The sequence below is a fragment of the Ornithorhynchus anatinus genome, chromosome X3 (assembly GCF_004115215.2).
Source record: "Ornithorhynchus anatinus isolate Pmale09 chromosome X3, mOrnAna1.pri.v4, whole genome shotgun sequence".
Lineage (NCBI taxonomy): Eukaryota > Metazoa > Chordata > Mammalia > Monotremata > Ornithorhynchidae > Ornithorhynchus > Ornithorhynchus anatinus.
The window spans coordinates 7,054,541-7,064,303 of NC_041751.1; the positions used below are offsets into that span (position 1 = coordinate 7,054,541).

General features: G+C 48.4%; 1 long non-coding RNA gene across 1 annotated transcript; it reads left to right on the forward strand.

Annotated features, from left to right (window-relative positions):
• Positions 1-1,787: 1,787 nt before the first annotated feature.
• On the forward strand, positions 1,788-9,547 carry LOC120638132. The gene is made up of 3 exons (XR_005659636.1): positions 1,788-2,325; positions 3,556-3,793; positions 9,308-9,547. It is a non-coding gene; the product is annotated as an uncharacterized LOC120638132 (long non-coding RNA).
• The last annotated feature ends 216 nt before the right edge of the window (positions 9,548-9,763 follow it).

Genomic DNA, 9,763 nt, shown 5'->3' on the forward strand with positions numbered 1-9,763 from the left:
TCTGTTAGTTTTATATCCTTTGGCAAGGAGATACCCTGATATATAGGAGCAGAATCTGAATTTCAAGGAGGAAGTTGGGGTTTGTTTTTTTTTTTAAATGGGAAGGAAAGAGCTCTTTTTCAGTAGTCACCCTTTGCCCCCAGCAGAGAGCCAGGAGGACCTTTTCATCCACCACCAAAGTAGTGGCTACGGTCCCGAGGGGCCTCGGGCCAGCCTCTGGATAGTGCTGAGCACAGTGCTTTGCACACAGTAAGCACTCAATAAGTATGACTTGGATTTGTATTTGATTGGTGTTTGACTTGTTTGGATTGATTTGTACATCCCAAGCGCTTAGTACAGTGCTCTGCACATAGTAAGCGCTCAATAAATACTAGTGAATGAATGAATGAATTGTAGACTTCAGCTTGGCCTGTGACCTGACTTTTGATCGTAGAAGCAACAGAAATTCTGTTGCTGTAGGCTGCGAGCACCTAGAGGGGGCAAAAAAAAAAAAGCAGGTGGCCGGAGAGCAATCGCATCAATGTAAATAAATAAAGTTATAGATATGCTCATGTCATTATAAATAGAATAGTGAATATGTGTGTATATACACGAGTGCTGTGGGGAGGGGGGTAGAGCAGAGGGGAGGGAGTCGGGGCGATGAGGGAAGGAGGAGCAGAGGAAAAGGGGGGCTCAGTCCGGGAAGTGAGGAGGTGAGCGCTCAGTATTCATTCATTCATTCATTCAATAGTATTTATTGAGCGCTCACTATGTGCAGAGCACTGTACTAAGCGCTTGGAATGAACAAGTCGGCAACGGATAGAGACGGTCCCCGCCGTTTGACGGGCTCACGGTCTGATCGGGGGAGACGGACGGACGAGAACGATGGCGATAAGTAGAGTCGAGGGGAAGAACGTCTCGTAAAAACAATGGCAGCTAAATCAGTAAGGATTTGAAGGCGGGAAGTTAGAGCGTGAGCCCCGTGTGGGACAGGGACTATGTCCAGCCTGATTATCTTGTGCCTACCCGGTGCTTAGTACCGTGCTTGGCACGTAGTAAGCGCTTAACGAGTACTCTAATTATCATTATGATAATTATGACTGGGTCCGACCCGATTACCTTCTGTCATCCCAGTGCTAGGCACGGTGATCGGCTCATAGTAAAGCGCTTAACAGATGCCACGTATTATGATGTCTTATCTGCCCCAGTAGAGAGCAGCCTCTTCTGGCTTTTTGCTGATCAGGTTGAATGGAATGGAATTTGCTGCAGCGGCCGGGAGAGGATTCGGGGAGGGGAAGAAACGATGACGATAATTGCCATCCAGACACTTGATCGCTTTATCACCAAGCGCAAAACAAAACCGGCTTACCTTAAATCTGCTTTGAGAATCCGTGTCTGCCGTGTGATTCCTCCCTCTCCCGCAGGACGTCCCTGCGGGAGAAGCGGGTTTGTGGAAGTAGCCGGAAAATGTGAGGCGTCGGCACCGTGAATAGTTACGGGAGCCCGAGACGTCCCGAGGGAAGTCGCTCTCAGGAAGATTGCGCAGGGGGCCGGAGCCACCTCTCTGAGCCGTTAGAAGCGATTACTGTGCATTTTTCTTTTTTGCGGGCTAGATGGGAAATAGAGTTGAAACCCAATTCACGTTCCTTCCCGGCTGGGACGGCAGGCTTAAAAGCACCTCTCAAACTCAGCCGTGCCTCGTGGGAGACCCGGTCGCTCTCTTCCACACACGAGAAGCGTTTTCGGAAGCGCAGGTGCCTTTTCTCACAGAAATCATTCCCGGGCCGGTGGTTCGGCCTGAATCTAGGTGGCGATCGTTAAATTCGGCATCTCCTCGTGGCTGTGCGAATTGTCCATTGCCGTATCGTACCCTCCCGACGGCTTAGCGGAGTGCTCCGCGTACAGTGAGCGCTTAATAAATACCGTCGGATCGAATGAGTGAATGAAAATTCAGGCCCGGGCCGAAGTTTAGGGGTACAGGCAATTCCATAAGGAAGCGGAATCGCAAATCGTATTTGGGTCCACGCAGCGGTCGGCTGCCTAACAGATCGGAATAGTCCGGGGGAAGGGGAAGTTGGGTTACGCGACGTGGACGCTGTTTAAAAAGTCGGTTATGTTTTCTTTTCTCGGCTGCTCCCCACGGACATCCCTCGCGTAGTAAGACCAGCTCCCGTTTGCACGGGACCCCGCAGACAGCTTGCTGATCATAAATGCACCTGCCGCATTGGGTGGTCCAAAGAATAAAGAGGAGACCGTGTCTTCTGCTCTCAAGCACATCGGCGAGGGCGCAGTAACTCTAAATGCTGCTGCTGCCGCCGCTGGCTACGATGATGATAATAGCCACAGGTGAGAGCGTGATGATCGTTCAGTTGTAACTCTTTTTTTAACCTCAGCCTTCTCTGGGGATACATCGCCCAGTTGGATTTCCCCATCGGTTTTCCTCCTGCCGCTGGGTGCTTCCGCCATTCCAGCCTGGATCCTGACTGAGCCGTGGCAAAGAATACTCTTTTGTTACCTCAGAGAACAGGTTTAACGTGCTTGCTCCCCGTACGGGCACCCAAAATTATTGTAGTTTATAGTGGCTCCAGAACTGTCTTCGCCTCGTATTCATGAGAAGCAGCGTGGCTCAGTGGAAGGAGCCCGGGCTTGGGAGTCGGAGGTCATGGGTTCGAATCCCGACTCCGCTGCTTGCCTGCTGTGCGACTCTGGGCGAGTCACCTCACTTCTCCGTACCTCAGTTACCTCATCTGTAAAATGGGGATTAAGACCGCGAGCCCCACGTGGGACCACCCGACCACCTCGTATCCCCCCCCCCGCGCTTAGTTCAGTGCTTTGCACGTAGGAGGCGTTCAACGGATACCACGATCATTATCGTTATATCCGGGATCCGAGAAGCGGACTTTTCAATCAGAAGTACTCACCGAGCGTTTACTGTGTGCAGAGCACTCTACTAAGCGCTTGGGAGAGTACGGTGTGAGAGAGTCGGCAGACACGTTCCCTTCCCTTTTCCCATTTCCCGGCGTTTTCAATCATTCAAATGCTGTACGGGATTTCCTATTTCATTTCGAGCTTCTGATCTTTCCTCACCCCTGGGAGACAATGGGAGGGTGTGAAAAGCATTCTAATTGTTCTGCTTACATCTAATCCAGAATCTCATTAAAAGGGAAACGTGTCCATAAAAGCACAATTGGATTCTGCCGGAGCCGCCGCCAAGCCTCTCCGAAGTAATATCACTGTTTGTCTCCCCAGGATGGTTTGTATGCCAAAGTAGAAGCCGTTTGAGTAAATTAAATATCCCAACCTGCTTCATTTCTTCGAAATAACCTCCAAACCTTTTATAAAAATGTGATTAGCATCCGTCTTGTGTTTTCTCGCTCATCTCCTAAGCTAGTCCCGCTCCCAGAGAAACAGCAGATCTGTTCTGTTGGATGGAGAGTCGCCTGCAGTACAAGTGAGGAAGATAAATTATGACTTAAGGTCTCCGTAGAAGTGTCCAAACAACTTCTACTGTGGATCTGTATAACCGGAGGCCGTCATTTACTTGCGTAGTAAAAAACCTGTTTGTTCAATTTGCAGCGGAGCGGAAAATGGAAATTTTAAAACCCGCCTGACCTTTTTTCGAAGAGAGACTTGGAAATTTGACTGCTTCCATCTCGGGATTCGTCGAGAATCTTTTTTTACGAGACTCTATATTCAAGCTGCTCTTTTTCAGAGGCAAAGGAATCAATCTTCTGGTTCGTAACAGAGTTAGGAAATGCCCGACCTCAATTTCTGAACAACTTGGAAACTTGGCCATCGTAGAAACTAGATTAAGGTGAACACCCTGACCAGTGTGTGTGGTTTTTGGGGTTTTTTTGATCTTTCTCTTTCAGTTCCACCGGCTCCTTTCTTTTGGGTTTAAGGAAGTGGTATGGGAAAAGCTGAAGTAAACGTGGTACTTTGGCTTTGGTATCTCAGCCTGTCCTTTCCTCTTCTTAACAGCTTTCAAATTTTGTGGTGGGATCTGGGAGCAAAAGCTTAGAATTGGCTTTTTCTCTTCTAGCCGTCCTTTCAATAAACCCTGCTTCCTCAGAGTGCATCTCTAGGGAGGAATCGTGCACGTGGTTTCCTTTCATTTCCAGGTTTTAAATGGAAATTTAGGAATTTTAAGGTGTGATTTGACGGCTCTGTTTCCCTGCTTTCCGACGGTAGTGCAGCCCCGAGCCGGCAGTAGCTCCGACCAGACACGGGACGCTCCTTAAGAGAGATTTCTCTTTCCCCCTTAGCCACCCATAAAGCGAGCGGCCTCGTCAGATGGGCGTAGTTGGTTAACAGGAAAAGAACACGGCTTCCTCAACCGGGTGCTTTTCGGATCAACTGGTACCTCGGTGTCTCTCGGGAAGGTGGTTCAGTTGGGGAATTGTTTTTGTTGGGGACACTGCTCATTTTCCAAGGACTCCAAACAGGAGCCCCGACTGCCATTCAGATATGCTCGGTTTGGGCCTCTAGAAACCTGCCCTTTTCGATCCACGTTATTAGAATTAACATTGGGGAAGCAGCGTGGCTCAGTGGAAAGAGCTTGGCCTTCGGAGTCAGGGGTCGTCAGTTCGACTCCCGGCTCTGCCACTTGTCAGCTGGGTGACTGGGGGCGAGTCACTTCACTTCTCTGGGCCTCAGTTCCCTCATCTGTAAAATGGGGATTAACTGTGAGCCTCACGTGGGGCGACCTGATTCCCCTGTATCTCCCCCAGCGCTTAGAACAGGGCTCCGCACGTAGTAAGCGCTTAACAAATACCAACATTATTATTATTATCATTATTATTATTATTATTAGAATTCGTGGACATGATCCCCGCCCTCAAGGGGTTACGATCCAGCAGGGAAAACGGACCTTAAAATGGGGGGAAGCAATAGAGTGTGACGGTATCGTCGTGATGGCATCTGGTCGTTTAAGCGCTTACTGTGTGCCAAGCACTGTTCTAAGTGCCGGGGTAGATACGAGGATAATCAGGTTGTCCCACGTGGAGCTCACCGTCTTCATCCCCATTTTCCAGATGAGGGAACCGAGGCCCAGAGAAGTGAAGTGACTCGCCCAAAGTCACACAACAGACAAGTGGCGGAACCGGGATTAGAACTCACATCCTCTGACTCCCAAGCCCGGGCTCTTCCCACTAAGCCAAGCTGCTTCTCTAAGGTATGACATAAATGCTGTGGGAGGGGGTGAGTACCCAAGTGGTTAGGAGCTGTAGTGGAAAGGGCCCAGGCTTGGGAGTCAGAGGTCGTGGGTTCGAATCCCAGCTCCGCCACTTGTCAGCTCTGTGACCGTGGGCGAGTCACTTCACTTCTCTGGGCCTCAGTTCCCTCCTCTGTAAAATGGGGATGAAGACCGTGAGCCTCACGTGGGACAATCCGATGACCCTGTATCTCCCCCAGCGCTTAGAACAGTGCTCTGCGCATAGTAGGCGCTTAACAAATACCGACGTTATTAGCATTATTATTATTAATGAGGGAAGGCCTCCTGGAGGAGGCGTGATGTTTATCAGCGGCTTGAAGGTAGGGAGACCGGGGGTCTGCCGGCTGTGAAGGGGGAGGGAGTTCCAGGTATAAGGAGGATATGGACAAGGTGGGCGGCGGTGGAAAAAAATGAGGCACAGTGAGTAGATTGGCATGAGAGGAACAAAGTATCCAAGCTGGGGTGAAGTGAGATAGGAGCGAGGATAAGCGGTGGGGAGGGAACTGATTGGTTACCTTAAAGCCCAGGCTTAATCATTTCTGCTTTATGCAGAGTAGAATCAACAACCGGTGGACATTTTCGATTCGGGCAGCGGAGACGTTTAGGCTGTGGAGGGATAAGAAGGGAAGCGGAGAGTTCTTGAGGAAAAGGAAAAGAAATGGAGGGTTAGAAATAATGCAGAATAATTAGAAGCCTTTCTCGGAGATCAGCTAAATCAACACTTCATGTAACGTATGGAATACTCCTTTCCGCTCACGCGGATGCTTCGGTATCACTGTTAGCTAAACGTGTGCCGTCACAGTGAATAGATGAAATGAAGGAAATGAACGATAAAGGTCTTAGAGGGGAAGCGGTGTGGCCTAGCGGGAAGAGCGCGGGTTTGGGGGGTCAGAGGACCTGGGTTCTAATCCTGGATGTGCCATGTGACTGCCCTGCGACCTTAAGCGAGTCACTTGGCTTATCAGTGTCTCCGGCTCCTCATCTGCACTTCCCCTCCCTCTCACTTAGACCCCGAGCACCACGTCGGACAGGACGGGGGCTGTTTCCGACCTGATGGTCTCGTATCCGTCCCGGCACTTAATACGATGTTTAGCACGTATCAAGTACTTAAATACCATTAACATCGTCGTCATTATCAATACTGATTTTTAAAGGGAATGTATAAAGCTTAGGAGTTAATGACAGGGGAAATGGTGATCTGAATACGTGCGCTGATCAAAATAGACCACATAGATGGCAATTAAACAGTATTCTGTGTTCCTCTGATCATTCAGTGGTATTTACTGAGTACTTATCCTGGGCAGAGCACTATATTTGAGCACTTGGGAAAGTACAATACGATAGAATTCCTGCTATCCCCACTCATTTCCAGGGGCAAAGAATAGTTTTTGGCCAAGAAATCATTAAAACCATACTCTTGGACCTGGAGCAACGATGGGCCAAGCCGGCCTTGGGTAGAGTTATCTTATTGTTTAGTGTGAACCTAGACAGAGTGTACCATAAGAAAAGGCTCTTATTAGAATATATATGTTACCGTTTTAGTGCCGATATGGTCTGAGTTGTGGGGAATCTTAAAAATCTTGATTCTTCTCCGTCTACCGCCATTCTCTATTTAAACTCTCCCTTTCACACCACAGATTACTTCACCGAATCACTTTTTGTATCTTTCTGACCGGACCTTTCCCGGGCAGCGGCGGAGGGAAAGACTGTATTGTAGTCTCCCAAGCGCTTAGAACAGTGTTCTGTACGCAGTAAACATTCAATAAATACCACTGATTGACTGAGAGGAGGGCAACCTGCCTATCGGGAGACATGGTGATGTGTGCATCTTAGCGTACAGCTCAGTACAGCGCTCTGCACAGAGCGAATGCTCAATAGACGCTACCGATTGACTGAGGAGAGGCTTCTCTGGGTAGGCTTAGGGAGAGAGCAGTGATTTTGAAAACATTAAGGGAGAGTCTTTGCTCAAGCGCGAATGATAAATGAAAGATTGTTCAGTGCAGCTTTAGGTCAGAAATGTTCTTTTCCTTCTGCAAAAACCCATTCAAAAATATTTCTGACCTTGCAACTTTCCTCCTGAACTTTATTTAGAATATGTTATAGAAATGTTTGATTGGGTCGGGTTGCAATGAGCAACCGGGATCCTTCCAGCTGAGTTTGTCATTTTCCGCCCGCCTCAGCAGCCACTTGAACCCAGCCTCTACCTGGGCTGGCCTTGTTTTTTCGACCCCTCCCAGGCGCCCAGTATATTGCTGCGCACACAGTAAGTGCTCAATAAATACCGCCCATTTGCCATCCAAAGCTGACTCTCCAGAAATGGGAAAGTCCGTTCCATTCACCTGGGAATTCATCCATCGTCTCAGTGCTTCTTTTGGACCACAGGGCTTCTATCCCCTAGAGGAGAAGGGTTGGAATCTCCGGGAAGACAACGGTATCCTCTTCGAGGTCCACGTTTTATCCCTAAAATGGAAAACTAAAGCCACTGGACCTTCACCTTCACAGGATTGCGTCGGATTTGATGTTGAGGCCACCTGATGGAAATGTCTAGAGAAATACGATGTTCTTTATTATTTATAAGTGCCTCTGATGGCAACGGGAACCAATGTGAAGTGGAGCGGTCGATATCAGAACGGCATCTCTTTGCCCCTCCTTTCTGAATGCCCTTCGCAATAGAGCTTCAGCTGCTGTTTTAATGAGATGTTCATCTCCTCGGTTCTATTTATTGCCATTGTTTTTGTCTGTCTCCCCCGATTAGACTGTAAGCCCGTCAGTGGGCAGGGACCGTCTCTATCTGTTGCCGATTTGTACATTCCAAGCGCTTAGTACAGTGTTCTGCACATAGTAAGCGCTCAATAAATACTATTGAATGAATGAATGAATAAAAAGCGATACACATTCTTCCGTGTCTAAACCCAGTACTGCACGGGGAAAGATATTGTCACTGGAGAGCAAAGCTTTCTGCCAGGGTTTTGAGAGAAGGCAGGGAAGGAGGAGGGAGGAAAATGAGAAAGAAAGACTAAGTGTAATATTCCCAAATGGCAGAATTTAACTGAAGAAGCAGGCTGGCCTAGTGGAAAGAGCACATCACGGGAGTCCGAGTGCCTGGGTTCTAATCCCGGCTCTGCCGATCGCTTGTTGTGTGACCTCGGGTAAGTCACTTAACTGCTCCGAGCCTCCCTTTCCTCGCCTGTAAAATGGGGAGTAAATATAATAATGTTGGTATTTGTATTTGTTAAGCGCTTCCTAGGTGCCGAGCACCGTTCTAAGCGCTGGGGGAGATACAGGGTCATCAGGTTGTCCCACGTGGGGCTCACACAGTTTTAATCCCCATTTTACAGATGAGGGAACTGAGGCACAGAGGAAGTGAAGTGACTCGCCCACAGTCACACAGCTGACAAGTGGCAGAGCCGGGAGTCGAACTCATGACCTCTGACTCCGAAGCCCAGGCTCTTTCCACTGAGCCACGCTTCTGTTCTACCTCCTACTTAGACTGTGAGCCCCACGTGGGGCAGGGACTGTATTCGATCTAATTAAGTTTCCACCTGTCCCAGCGTTCAGAACAGTGTTTAACACGTAGCAGGCATGTAACGCATAGCATAAAAGAATACGGATGACTTTTGATATCGGAAAAAGCTGCTTAGGGTTAAACCTTTAATTTAATTTATCCGAGTTTTGTTCCGATCAATAACTCGCTTGCAAAAGCAATAAATCAAAAAGAAGTAAATTCAGTAAAAAAAAAGGAATAATCTTCCTGTACTATACTACAGATCAATAGGCAGCGGAGTCTCAGCAGCAAACCTACCTTCCAAGAATACAGATGAGTCTTGATGGGACTGTGCGGGTGGTTTAGGATCTTGTAAAGGAAGTTAAAGGAAGATCCGGCCCAGCCGATGCGTTTCAGCCTTCCCGAGGTTCAAATCCAAAGGTGCAAAAGTGTTGCCGTAAAATCACGAGGGGGATCGTCCTGATGGCCTCTCTTTATATTTAGATTTAGATTCTTTTTAGAATTTTTAGATTTCTAGACTCTACCAAGCGCCTAGTACAATGTTCTGCACACGGTAAGCGCTCAATTAATACAATCGAATGAACGAGTACTATTATTATTATTATTATTAGGAAAAGAAGACCTCCAGAATGCCTACATCACTTGGCTGTCTATCCAGGCGGACTCCTGGGCTGATCATTACACAAATCCCCTGCCTCGATGGGCCCGGCCTGCGGTATCCAAAGCAAACCAAGGCGGATCAGACCACTTGAAAGCGAGAGTACTAGTCATCAGTTCCCCGCTTAATGGCTCGAAAATGAGGCTGGGACTATCCTGGTGGTTAAACAGCAGGCAATAAATAGCTGCTCAGATCCCTTCTATTCTGCTTTTCGAACTTTTTCGAACTTCCGTGCCATTTGCCTTCCGTGCGCCCACTCAAAACCCCAGGGATTCAGCCGTTAGTGTTTTCTCCCCTGGACGAGGATTTTTTTTTTTTCTATTTCATCAAACGCACCTGAGACCGCCACCGTGGCAACCCAGGACGGTAGAAGCTAATGGATTCGGGAGTAAAATTTGACCGTGTAGTG